This window comes from Bidens hawaiensis, unplaced genomic scaffold, assembly GCF_021521415.1.
Source record: "Bidens hawaiensis isolate Kalapana, Puna unplaced genomic scaffold, B.hawaiensis_p1.1 tig00009545_1, whole genome shotgun sequence".
Classification (NCBI taxonomy): Eukaryota; Viridiplantae; Streptophyta; class Magnoliopsida; order Asterales; family Asteraceae; genus Bidens; species Bidens hawaiensis.
In genome coordinates this window covers 445,757-458,759 of record NW_027491712.1, presented here as the reverse complement: position 1 = coordinate 458,759, position 13,003 = coordinate 445,757, and the positions used below count along the sequence as shown (strand labels likewise).

General features: G+C 32.6%; 1 pseudogene across 1 annotated transcript; it reads left to right on the top strand.

The window, feature by feature from the left end:
* Nucleotides 1-877: 877 nt before the first annotated feature.
* Nucleotides 878-11,790, top strand: LOC143532838 (shaggy-related protein kinase kappa-like; annotated as a pseudogene). Its single transcript, XR_013135252.1, has 12 exons — nucleotides 878-1,044; nucleotides 5,970-6,062; nucleotides 6,162-6,221; nucleotides 6,297-6,569; nucleotides 6,681-6,755; nucleotides 7,278-7,334; nucleotides 7,418-7,612; nucleotides 7,694-7,744; nucleotides 8,988-9,083; nucleotides 9,164-9,247; nucleotides 11,015-11,117; nucleotides 11,672-11,790. The product of XR_013135252.1 is annotated as a shaggy-related protein kinase kappa-like (transcript).
* The last annotated feature ends 1,213 nt before the right edge of the window (nucleotides 11,791-13,003 follow it).

Sequence of the window (13,003 nt, the reverse complement as noted above, 5' to 3'; positions counted from 1 at the left end):
TTTTTCCTTTTTTTAACCTTAGGCTCGGCTTGCTATTTATTAATTAACATTTATATATTTTTAGTTATTTATATATACTTTATGGGTTGTGAGAAAACCCGAAAACCAATGCTTGTTAAGGCTCGACGACCCTAAACTAGAGTTCGGGCTCGATAACTAAACGAGTTTTCTTTGAGGTTTGGGCCCGCCTGGAGCTTGAAAAACCTCGGCTTGTGAGTTGTTTTTTACGGCTTGGGTTTCGCTTGTTTATTGTTTAATTAATTAATAATTAATTTAAATACCCTTATCCTTCGTCTATACATTTTGATAAAAATCTTCAACGAGTCTAAGCTCGGCTTAAGCTGACGCTAGGATGTGCAGAAAAAATCCCGTAAAAGTATGATAACAGAATCGTATCTGTAACCAATAAAACCGATCCCAATTGTGAATTCGGATTTCCGTGCGGTTCCGAACCATATCTGAATTACTGAATTACGAATTTGGATTTTGATATAGGATTTTTATAACCAGTTTAAAGTTAATCCATAGAAGTCCAAAATAGGTAAAACTTAAGAAAAACGATGGCTAGTTAAAGGCTCGACGAGCCTAAACGAGCTTGCTATGCAAGACTGGAGCTCTGGCTTGATAACCAAACAAGCTTTATTCAAGGCTCGGCCTTGAAAAAGCTCGGCTCGTTTCGAGGTTTTTATCAATCCGAGCTCGAGTAGCTTGGCTCGCTTGCACTCTTATCTGAATGATAACGAATTATGCGGATTCTATAGAGTGTAGGATTATTTTGAATCTTGTTTTTGTGTGATCATTCATTTACCATGAATAGAATACAGATTCTAGTTGTACAAGTGTATGTGGACTCAGTGCAACCTTTGTTAGCTGGTTCGTTCCCGGTGTAAGATGGCTGCAGCCAGTCTAGGGCACGGTGGGGTCGGCAGTTCGAGAACTGCAGGTGGGTTTGATGAGTCATCTAGTTCGGTTGATTGGTTGGGTCGGGAGATGCTTGAGATGAGACTTAGAGACAAAGTGGATCATGACGATGACCGAGTTAGTGTAAGTTTATTAATTTTACTTGATTTAGTAGAAATTTTGTTGTACAGAGAGGCTATTTATATAGTAAGTCGCATGTGCAGGCTATTTATATATTACATAGTATGGGTCTAAGTTATTCTACAAAGGCAGACAAAAATGAGAAGGATTTATAGCCACACAAAAAAACCCTTAAAAAAATTAAAATTAAATAAATAATAAATCATAACTCAAAATTTAATAAAAAAACAAAAAAAGTTAAAAACACAAAATTGTTTCCACCGTCTTCCTCATTCTTAAAAAAAAAAAAAACTCGAAAAAGACACAATGTTAAGTGAAAAAGACCATTGTGTCTTTTTGTTTTTAATTGTGTTTTGTGTTTATTTTCGTCATTGATTGTGTTTATTTTTCTTGACATTGTGTCTTTTTTTCCTGATATTGTGTTATATTAGTCAACATTGTGTTATATTTTGTTCAGCATTGTGTTATATTTTGCGATTTATTTTTTTAGTTATAATTGTGTCTTTTGTTCATTTTCGTCATTGTGTCTTTTGTCTCTACATTGTTTTTTTTTTTTTGGAACGAGAATGATGAGAGAAACATTTTTGTTTTTTTTTATATTTTGAAATATGATTTTTTTATTAACTTTTTGGAAATTTTTTTAAATGGTTTTTTGTGTGGCCACAAAGACTTCTCACCCTTCCCATTTTTGTCTCCCTTTATATTTTAACTTTTCCCTACATAGTATATAGAGGTTATTTGCATATTAAGTTGTATATAGAGGTTCTTTTTATTTTATTGTATACAAAGGTTATTTATATTATATTGATATATTAAATCTTATGTGGAGGTTATTTATATATTAAGTTGTATGCACGGATTATTTATACATTAAGTTGTATATAGAGTCTGTTTATATATAAAATCATATGCAGAGAATGTTCACATATTAAAATCGTATACAGAGGTTATTCATATATTAAATCGTATATAGAGGTTATTCGTATTTTAAATATAAAGGTTATTCATATATTGAATCGTATATAGAGGTTATTCATATATTAAGTCGTATAGAGGGTATGCCGGTATTAATCGTATACAGAGGTTATATATGTCGTATATAAAGGTTATTTATATATTAAATCGTATATAGAGGTTATTTCATATATTTAACCTTAAATATATATAAACGAAACCTTTAAAAGCTTTCTGGTTGCTCCCCGCCTCATCTCAAGCCACCAGATTGCTTTATTTGTAAATGGAGACTTCTCATGCATTTGATCCGAATTCACGGGTACGGGTCTCACCAAAACCATATAGCCCTTAAACGTGTTATAACATTTCATTAAATTAAAAATTAATCTTACCAAATATGTGATATGAAAATCCTATAAAATAGGGATATACTAAAAATTAATATCCAATTTAAAAAAAAGATATTTTTTATAATTAAGAAACAATTTTATAGTAAAAAAAATAAGTTGATCATGGGTCTCACCAAACCCAGATAGCTTTTAAACGGGTTATAAGATCTCATTTATTTGTGAAACCCTTTCATCATCAAACCCCAAGTATATTATTAACTTCCTTCCAATAAATAAAATTAAAATCCAAAAGATAAATAAATATTAGAAACAAAAAATGTAAAACAACCACCGTATTTAATTTATATATTTATTGGTTATTTACATATTAAGTCATATATATATGTTATTTATATATTAAATCGTATATTGTAATATACTAAAATTCGAAACAATAAAATAATAAATGTCGATTGTTAGAAAATTGATAAACCGATAAACTGTTAATAAACGAAAAATCATGAGTTACATAATAATGCTATATTTAATATCAAATAATAATAAGATGTTCAAGATGGTTAAACACAATGGGTTAAATTGTAAATGTTTGAATTAGTTGAGATAAGTTCAAGGACCAGTTTTAACAATTCCTAAAACACAAATTGAAGCATACACACTTACGTATTCTTTCAGGTGAAAACGTGAACAACAAACGATACGATTATATCAGGATTTGATTTTGTTTCAAACTCGTTTAATATATATATACGATAACATTCCAACGATTTTCATTGATCCAAAAACCTTAAATCTTAGCCTTTTCTCTCTGCCGTATACACCGCCGTCGCCGCCCTGCAACTAGCCGGAGAAACCGCTGACATCACAGCCACCGCTACACGGGTTCTCGCCGTCGCCGGTGGTAGCCAGACAACCAACGCTAACTTCCGCTCCCTGCTCGTACACGTGAGGTCTTCACCACCGCGGCAACCTGTTGTTGCCGAAAGTCAAAAACCGCCTACGTCGTTGTAGCTACGATCTAAGGTAACACTCATATACAATATCGAGCTAATGTTATCTGTTTGTTTTTATTGATTTGAACGAAAGGGCTGGGTTAACATAGTCCATGGGTAATCTGTAGTAATAATAATAATAATAATAATAATAATAATAAAAGAGAGAAGAACGAGGTTTGAGTTTAAATTATGTGAAGGTCACTCGTTTTGCAAAAAACCAAACCAAAAGTGATTTTGACAAACATGTTGGGAAGGCTCTGTTGCCTTACCAGACCCAAAGACACCATGGGTTCAAAGTCTCTATTACATCATAAATTCACTTATAGTTACACATGTTTTAATTGCTATATTTTATATACTAAATCGTTTTCCTAACAACTGTTATAAAACCTTTTAAAAAGGTTGGTAGTTTTTTTTATATCAAAACCCAAGGTGAATGAGATTTATAAAAATTGATAATCTGTTAAATCCATGTTAAAATAGCATACAACACTTGTGAGAAATTGAAGTATTAGTTGGTGTTTTGTCGTATGAATGCATAAATGGAGTTTTAAATCTAACAGCCTCATAGCTATCAGATGAATACCGGTTAAACCTTGTAACATAGTAATAATAATAGTAAACTGATTCAAGATATATTATTAAAATATCTATATATATACAACGAACGTATCACCAATTAAATAACTAAATAAATTGTGCATGAATACAGAAACGAAACGAACTCTAAAGAAAATTGATTTAATATTAGTACAATAATTGTAGGTTCTCTTGACGTTTAATCAAGCTTAAGTCATTTTACGATTATTGCTACTCGTTTATAAGGTACGGTTTCTGTTTTTGTTACTCTTAGTATTAATTATATTCTGTTACTTGGTAGTACGGTTTCTGTTTTTGTTACTCTTAGTATTAATTATATTCTGTTACTTGGTAGTACGGTTTCTGTTTTTGTTACTCTTAGTATTAATTATATTCTGTTACTTGGTAGTACGGTTTCTGTTTTTGTTACTCTTAGTATTAATTATATTCTGTTACTTGGTAGTACGGTTTCCGTTTTTGTTACTCATAGTATTATATTTTGTTCCTTCGTAGTACGGATTCCGTGTTTTTCTTCTTTTAGCTTTATATTGTTTTCATCGTTCTCGTAGTGGTACGGATGCTGTTTCTTGTTACTTCGTAGTACGGTTTCTGGTTTCTTTCTCTAATAGTATTAATTATATTCCGTTACTTCGTAGTGCGGCTTTTGTTCTCGTTTACTAATAGTATTGAATCTATTCCGTTACTTTGTAGCACGGATTTTCGTTACGCGTCGGTTATATTTTGAGTTCAGTTATTTTATATAATATATTTTAGTTATATGTTTTTAGTTTTAGTACTCTGTTACCCGAGCATTTTCTGACTTGTCGTTTGGGCGTCAACGGGAAGGCACTTGTCGTGACAGTGCGTAATTAAAGTTCACGGCGTCTCTAACTAGTACTTTTGAAGTATTAGGGCCACTTAGGGGCGTATAGATCGATCTTAGCTCCGACTCCTGACTCCTGACTCCTGACATGGCACTTATCGTGACAGTGCGTAATCAAAGTTCACGGCGTCTCTGAAAGTACTCATGTAGTACCTTGGCCACTTAGAGGCGTATAGATCGATCTTAGCTCCGACTTCTGACTCCTGACTCCTGACTTCTGTTTGAGATGGAACAATGTGTGCACGCCACCCACACCGTCTCCTTGGTGCATGGACTAGCTAGCTGTGTACCCCTCTGTTTAGGCTCTGGGTGCTTCCGTATTACACGACCTATTTATTTTAACATCATCGTCGTGTATTTTAGTAATTATATTTTGTTTCGCTATATTTCTGGTCCGTTTTGATATGTGTATACGCATTTGGTTAAATTTGAGTATATTCAGATTACGTCCCGATCGTGTATCGGATTATGTTTCGCATTTAATTATAGTTCAGTTAAATGTTACACGTTATATGTTACACGTCACACATTATATGCTACAAGTTATATGTTTCTGGCTCTGGGTGTTTTTGTTATAGTTCTGATATATTTCCGCATGCGTTTGACCATGTTCTGGCCAAGTGTCGGATCATACATCCGAATTTTATTAAGTATATGTTTAGGTAAAAAGGGTTGGTTTCGAGTTTGAATTGAAGTTCGTATATTTATTCTCTTACGTCTGTCCTTACCTATACTATTGTTCTTTCCGTTACGGGGCAATTTTTGGCTCAGCCGTGTTTTCTTGTTTTGTTTTTCTTATTTTGTTTTCAGGTAATCCGGGATTCTGGGAATTTAGTGATGAGAGATAAAAAAATGAAGTTCAAGCTTCTAAAAGTTAATTCATTTTGTTTAATAATATGACGTAGGTTGCATTAATTTTTGTTGTATTTTGGATTGTGGCGTTGATTTGATATCTGTAATAGTAACACGTTAGCCTGTTCCGGGTTGGGGTGTTACATATATAGAGGTTATTTTTGTCTACAATTTAGGTATGTGGTGATAAAAATCTGTCGGAGATATAAATAACTTTATAAAACCAGCCTTGTGGAAGTTTTATTTCATTGGAAAATGATTATTTGATAAATTTTCTGAATGGACACTCTAAATGACATAAAATTAATGTTGTTTCAGGATAGTGAGCAGGAAATAGTACACGGTGTGGGTACTGAAGCAGGGCATGTGATAAGAACAACAATTGGTGGTCATAATGGTCAGTCTAAACAGGTTAGAAGTAATAATTTTGTAAAAAGTTTTAATTCCATAAACGCCCTCTCGTTTTGTCCTATGTTATATTTAATATTTTAACAATTTGGTTTATTACAGACGGTTAGTTACATAGCTGAACATGTGATCGGAACGGGTTCTTTTGGAGTCGTTTTTCAAGTAAGTCGAGCTAACGGTTAAAAATTTTAATTTAATTTTGTTTATAGTTAATATTTTTTTGTGTTTTTGATGCAGGCTAAATGCAGAGAAACAGGGGAGATTGTGGCTATAAAGAAAGTGCTACAAGACAAACGTTATAAAAACAGGGAATTACAAATTATGCAAATGTTGGATCATCCTAATGTTGTGTCTTTGAAACATTATTTTTTCTCAACAACTGATAAAGAAGAGCTTTATCTTAATCTTGTTCTTGATTTTGTTCCTGAAACGGTTAGCCGCAGTGCTCGCCATTATACGAGGATGAACCAACGCATGCCTTTAATTTATGTCAAGTTGTATACTTATCAGGCACGTGACTTTTTAAGTTTTTGTTTTTGATCTTTTACCTGTTTTTTAAAGAGTTACCATCTTATGAACTTACAATTTTAGCAAACCGATTATTTTATATATTGTATGTAGATATGCAGAGCACTTGCTTATATTCATAACTGCATTGGTATTTGTCACCGCGACATCAAGCCTCATAATTTGCTAGTAAGATATTCGACATCAAGTCTTGCGATTGGTTCGTTAAAAGCTTGAATTGAGTCGAGCCGGAGTTTGAGCTTGGGCCTAAAAATAAGGCTGTTTAATAACGAGCCCGAGCTATGCTTAGTTAGGTCGAGCTAGCTTGCTGTTTAATAAACAAGCCCGAGCTATACTTAGTTAGGTCGAGCTAACTTGCGAGCCTAAACGAGCCTATTAATCTTAAAATGTTTATTTAATATACTAAATGTATATAAGTATATTCATATAATAGTTATTGTTGTATATAAAATGATGATAAAAACTAAATAATATATATTACGTTATACATAAAAGATATAATTAAAAAATCATAACAAATAATTAAAAATGTATTTAAATTAATTAATAAATAATAAACGCGTCGAGCTCGGGCTTAAAAAACTACTCAGAAGCCGGCTCGAGCTCTCGTAAGTTAAACGAGTTGAGCTCCTGCTTAGTCAAGCTCGAAATTCACTTACAAAACATGTTTTTTGTTTGTGTACTTTTAAGGTGAATCCACACACAAATCAGCTAAAAATATGTGACTTTGGAAGTGCCAAAGTTCTGGTAAGTCATATAAACATAAACTCGCTAATATTAGTTCCAATTTATTACTTACTTTTTATTCAAATGTCCAATTTCTTTTCCAGATAAAAGGAGAACCAAATATTTCCTACATTTGTTCAAGATATTATCGCGCTCCAGAGCTTATATTTGGTGCCACTGAATATACAACGGCTATAGATATTTGGTCAACTGGTTGTGTTATGGCTGAATTATTTTATATATTGTATGTAGATATGCAGAGCACTTGCTTATAATTTCTTCATTTTTAGCTTGGACAGGTAGTTTAGCTTTATAATTTCTTCATTTTTAACTAAAGCTACAGCTTATATTCGTTATTCTGTTAATTGATTCATTTGCAGCCATTGTTTCCTGGAGAAAGTGGTGTTAATCAACTAGTGGAGATCATTAAGGTAATTTTATTTTTAAAATGTTCAACACTTCAACACAGATGTAAATACTATTCATACAAAATAATATATAATTAAAATAATTTTATTAGGTTTTTTAAATGAGTATCCTATTGAATATGTTTTCAAGGTTTGCAACTATTTATTTATAATTGTTAAAGTATGCTGTTCGGTAGTCTCTTAATGGTCTCATTAAGAGGCTACCTCTTAATGGTTCATAGCCTCTTAATGGTTAAGAGGTAGCCCTAAGTCTGAATGGTTAAGAGGCTAGACTTTAGGTTACCACTTAACCATTAAGAGGCTATGAATCCTCTTAATGACCATTAAGAGGCTACCGAGCAAGTTGTATCAACTATTTGGAAAGGTAATTAAGTAAATTTAGGATCAAATTTGAATTATTTGTCTTTAACGTTATAAATAAAAGATTAAATTACATCGATGGTCCTTGTGGTTTAAAAATTATTGATTTAGTCCCCCATAATGGATATCTTTAGACTATGATTTCGATCATGATTCTATTTAGTCCTCATAATGGTTTAAAAATTATGGATAGTTCCCATCATGGATATCTTTAAAATTTATGGATCTGGTCCCTGAGCAAAGGGTCTATATTTTATGGTTAATGGATATCTTTAGATCTTGATTCTATTTAATCTATGATTCCATATCATAAGTATTCTCAAATTGCTTTATAGGCCGGTTTTAGAGTTATCAACAAAAACCTTATCCTATCGATCTATTCTATTAAAAATACAAATAAACAACACAAAAAAAGGGGTGGTTATTCTATTTTCATCATACAATGATTCTTTTTCTTCTTTCATAAATGGTTCATGGGTCAGGTAAGATTACTATTTTGCCCGTTTTAAAAGTTACACGTTGACCGTTTACTATTTTAATAATTACAGTATAACCCCTATTGTTTAGTGTTATATTATTCTAATTATTAATACTATTAGTATAATTATTATTAGTACAATAATTATTATTTTTTCAAACTAGTTGATTGGGGACAAAATCCGTGATTTTTAAACCACAGGGACAAAATCCAGAATTTCAACCAAACTATAGGGACCATCCGTGTTGTTTGGACGCGTGCTTTGAAGGTGATTATGTAATTTTAAATTATCATAACCAGACCAACAGTTGTAATAAGCTATTAAAAAATAGTGTTTGGATGTGCTTAGTCGATTGGATAATCAAAGCCAAAACGTCTACTTTTGATCAAGTCAACGTTATTAAACAGGTTTTAGGAACACCTACGCGCGAAGAGATAAAGTGCATGAATCCAAACTATACTGAATTCAGATTTCCACAAATAAAGCCTCATCCATGGCATAAAGTATGCTTTCTATTTTCGTAGTTCAAGTTATCATAATTAATAATGTGAGAAACTAATTCTCACTTGATTTAATTTTTCAGGTCTTTCAAAAACGTTTACCTCCCGAAGCCGTGGACTTAGTTTGTAGGTTTTTCCAGTATTCACCCAATTTAAGATGCACTGCTGTAAGTTCCAATTAGCATATCTAAACTAAATAAAAATTAAAATGAGAAAGGTCCCTGTGGTTTGATCATATTACAAGTTTGGTCCCCAGTATACTGTTGATTTTTTCTACGTCACGGCAGCAACACTTTAGTTTTTTCATTTTTTACTCACTGTTTCTCATGGTTGCAAAAGTCGCTAGGCGGACCCTAGGCGGCCGACTGGGGAGTTGGGTGTACTCGGAGTACTCGGGGAGTACTCAGATAGTATTCGGACATGGTAAATATAAAGAAAATTAGTTTTTTGATATTATATATATGTCAAATACCATAAGTTTACTAATATTTATAACAAAATAGGGGAATATCAACATAAATAAGAGAATTACATTTTTAAATAATAAAATATTCTAAAAAAATACTAATCATTAATTAAAAAATAATATTTGTTCTTTAATATTATTGAAATATGAATTATGTTTTATTTTTTTGAGTCAAAATCGGCCCAAGTTCACCAATAAGATGCGATTCTGGCTGCGTTTGACCACATTTGATCGATTTTTAGTAACTAGCGGAGTTAAAGAAACTCGCCTCAGCGACATACCTTGTAGCGAGTACTCGGCTTTGTAAACCTACTTTTACAACATTGTTGTTTCTTGAAACAATAGGTTAGTAACACTTACTATATATCTTACATTATTAATGATGGTTAGCAACAATTATGTTTTTTAAAAGGTTGAAACGGGTGGTTTTTTTAACCAGAAACGTCAAAACAGGCTTTTTATTAAGTGAGCATTTCTTTATCTCGGGCCCTCGCTTTGTTGCCTTGCGTGTAGGCCTCGGCGAGGCCTATGCGCTTATCGCATTTGATAACTATGGAGGGATGTAAGATATATTGGTTACTAAATCTGTAAACGCCCCTAAACTAACTGATAAAATCTACCCAGTTAACATTTTGTAACATGGGTTAATGAGAGATTGGTTGGTGGGGACTAATTTGTAACTTTGAATATTCAGGGACGAAATCCAAATTTGAATCAAATCACAGGGACCATTAATGTTAGTTTTTGCATTTTAAATTACACGCAGACGCAGGAGTCATGTGGTTTGGTCAAAATATTGGATTTTGAGATGAATTTTTGAAGTCACGGATTTAGTCCCAACCAACCTTTTTTTGTCTTTCTTCCATGTTCCATAAAGTTAACTAGGTTAGTTTTATCGATTTGTTTAAGGGCGTTGTAGTCATTTCAACTTTTTTAATTAGTTTATTATGAAATGACTAAAATGCCCATAAAAGTAATTGATAAAATTAGCCTAGTTTACTTTTTAGACTAAGTTGAAGGAGTAAAAAGTTGGTGGGGACCAAGTGTGTAAATTATAAAGTTTTAAGGGATGGTTCTTGTAGTTTGGTCTAAACTTTGGATTTCGCACTTTAAATACGGATTTAGTCACCACCAACCTTTTTCTCTTTCATCCCTAATCCAAAAAGTTAACTAGGTTCTTATCAGTTAGTTCAGGGGCATTTCAGTCATTTCATTTTTCGTTTAAATTGCTAAATATGAAATGACTAAATGCCTGTAAACTAACTAATAAAAATTATCCCAATTGACTTTTTGGGCCAAAGTCGTTGATGAAGTAAGTTGGCGGGGACTGACGGAATCCAAAATTTGAACCAAAGTGACCGTTCATGTAATTCGCTCTAAAAAATGCAGTTCTGTTAATTACAAAAATAAAAAAAAATTAGGGGCGGTGGCTAAGTAGTGATTTAAAAAACAATTGTGAATTTTGCAGTTAGAAGCTTGTGTGCATCCGTTCTTTGATGAATTAAGAGATCCGAGTACCCATCTTCTTAATGGTCGCCCGCTTCCTCCACTTTTTAATTTTAAACCGCAAGGTAAGTTGATACTGCTATAGGTGTACATTTGACTTTTTGACTGTAATTTGATTTGCATAATTAAGTGAAAATGGACAGTAATATTTTGATGAACATTTTTTATTACCAACTAAGCTTTATTAAGAGTATTAGAACTAAAAGTTTATGATTTGAAATTCAGCATTAATGATTGGTGGTTAGGATGGTTTGAACCATTTTTTCTAGAATTTAAAATCGTTAGTATTATTGTGTTTGAAATTTTGTTTGGCAGTTAGTACGGTTTGAACCGATGGTTTTTAAAGAATTTAAAAACTAAATATTAATATGGGTTTATATAAGAATATTGGCAGTTAGTACATAACTTCATATTCTAAAAGTGGAATAAAAGGTTAAATAATTGAAAACATAGCAAGCTGATTCCAAACCATGAACTTATCCGTTAAACTTGGTCTTTCAAACTGTGAACCTAACTGTTTGCATTAAAAAAATAAATATAGGCTTACATGTTGACTCTTTTGACCTGTCGAATTCCGCCTCTTGTTAATCATCTTCGATTTTGATTTTTTGCGTTGCAGAGCTTGCGGGCATCCCACCCGAGACTGTTCAGCGGTTGATTCCGGAGAATGCGAGAAAACAGAACTTGTTCATGGCTTTGAACACTCAATGAGTTTTTGGTAATTTTTTCAAGTATCATATATCTTTTTGTGTTATTATGTTTTCAGTATGAGATATGAGTAATATATTGGGAATTACTAAGGTATTTATTATAATTTATTTTTTTGGCTGATTCAGTTGCGTTTTGAAAAATAAGTTGTATCGAATAGACCCCCCCTTTTTTTTTGTTTCGTTATAAAAATTGCTAGTTATTTAATGGAGCAAAATATAGTTATGAATTTAAGGCATATTTAAGATTGCTTAATTCTGAAGTAATATCTCAAACGGGTTTGAAGTAGTTGAGTCGAACCTACAAACATGTGTGGCTAAACGGGCTATTGTTCATGTCACCACGGCGTAGGGCTGTGTTTTTTAACCGTATCCGAATAACAAACCTGAACCGAAGCGACCCGAGACCCAAATAACCCAACCCGAATTCACCTGGATCGATTAAACTTCTAACCCGAACCCGAGATAAAATATTCGGGTCGGTATTTGGGTTGAAATACCCAGATTCGGGTTGACCCGAATAATCCGAAGTATAACACATCGATGCATGTATCCCTAGTTTTATAGGGTAGTTTAGCGGTGAAGTAGCACAGTGACCTTATGTATTCTTGTTCGGTTGTTCTCAAGACTCCAATTAATATTGGATCTATCACATGCCAATGTATTAATGACCATAAAGCATGCGGAGAATGTACCTTCAATTCAAAAACTTAAATAGTATAGTATTTAAACCAATATTTATTGAGCATGTTTCTTCAATCTACACAAGTATTAATCCATAGGCTACAACACACCATCCCGTCTAATGCATTCTTATATGATAAATTTCATGTTTTCCTAAATAATATGTGATATTGTTGAAAATATGGTTGTATATTATGGTTTTATAATGGCTTGGAATATGGTTTCTTAATTTATGATATTGTTAAAGATGGATTTTTTTTTTAATTTGTTAAACCCAAAACCCAACCCGTATAACCCGAAACCCAAACAAACCGAGCTTATTTGGGTCGGTTCTTGGGTCGATTTGTTTTGAGCTCAATCCCGAACAACCCGACCCAAACAGCCCAAAACCCGAATAAATAACCCGAAGAACACCCTTACCACGGCGAGTTAACCGGTTGACTTGTATAATCCTAGTATATGTTCTTTTAAAATTGTGTTTTGTGGAATAGCTTAAAACTATTTGGTATTTTTTTTAGTAGATTACTTCAATTTCCTTGAGGCAAGTTAGACAACTGCAG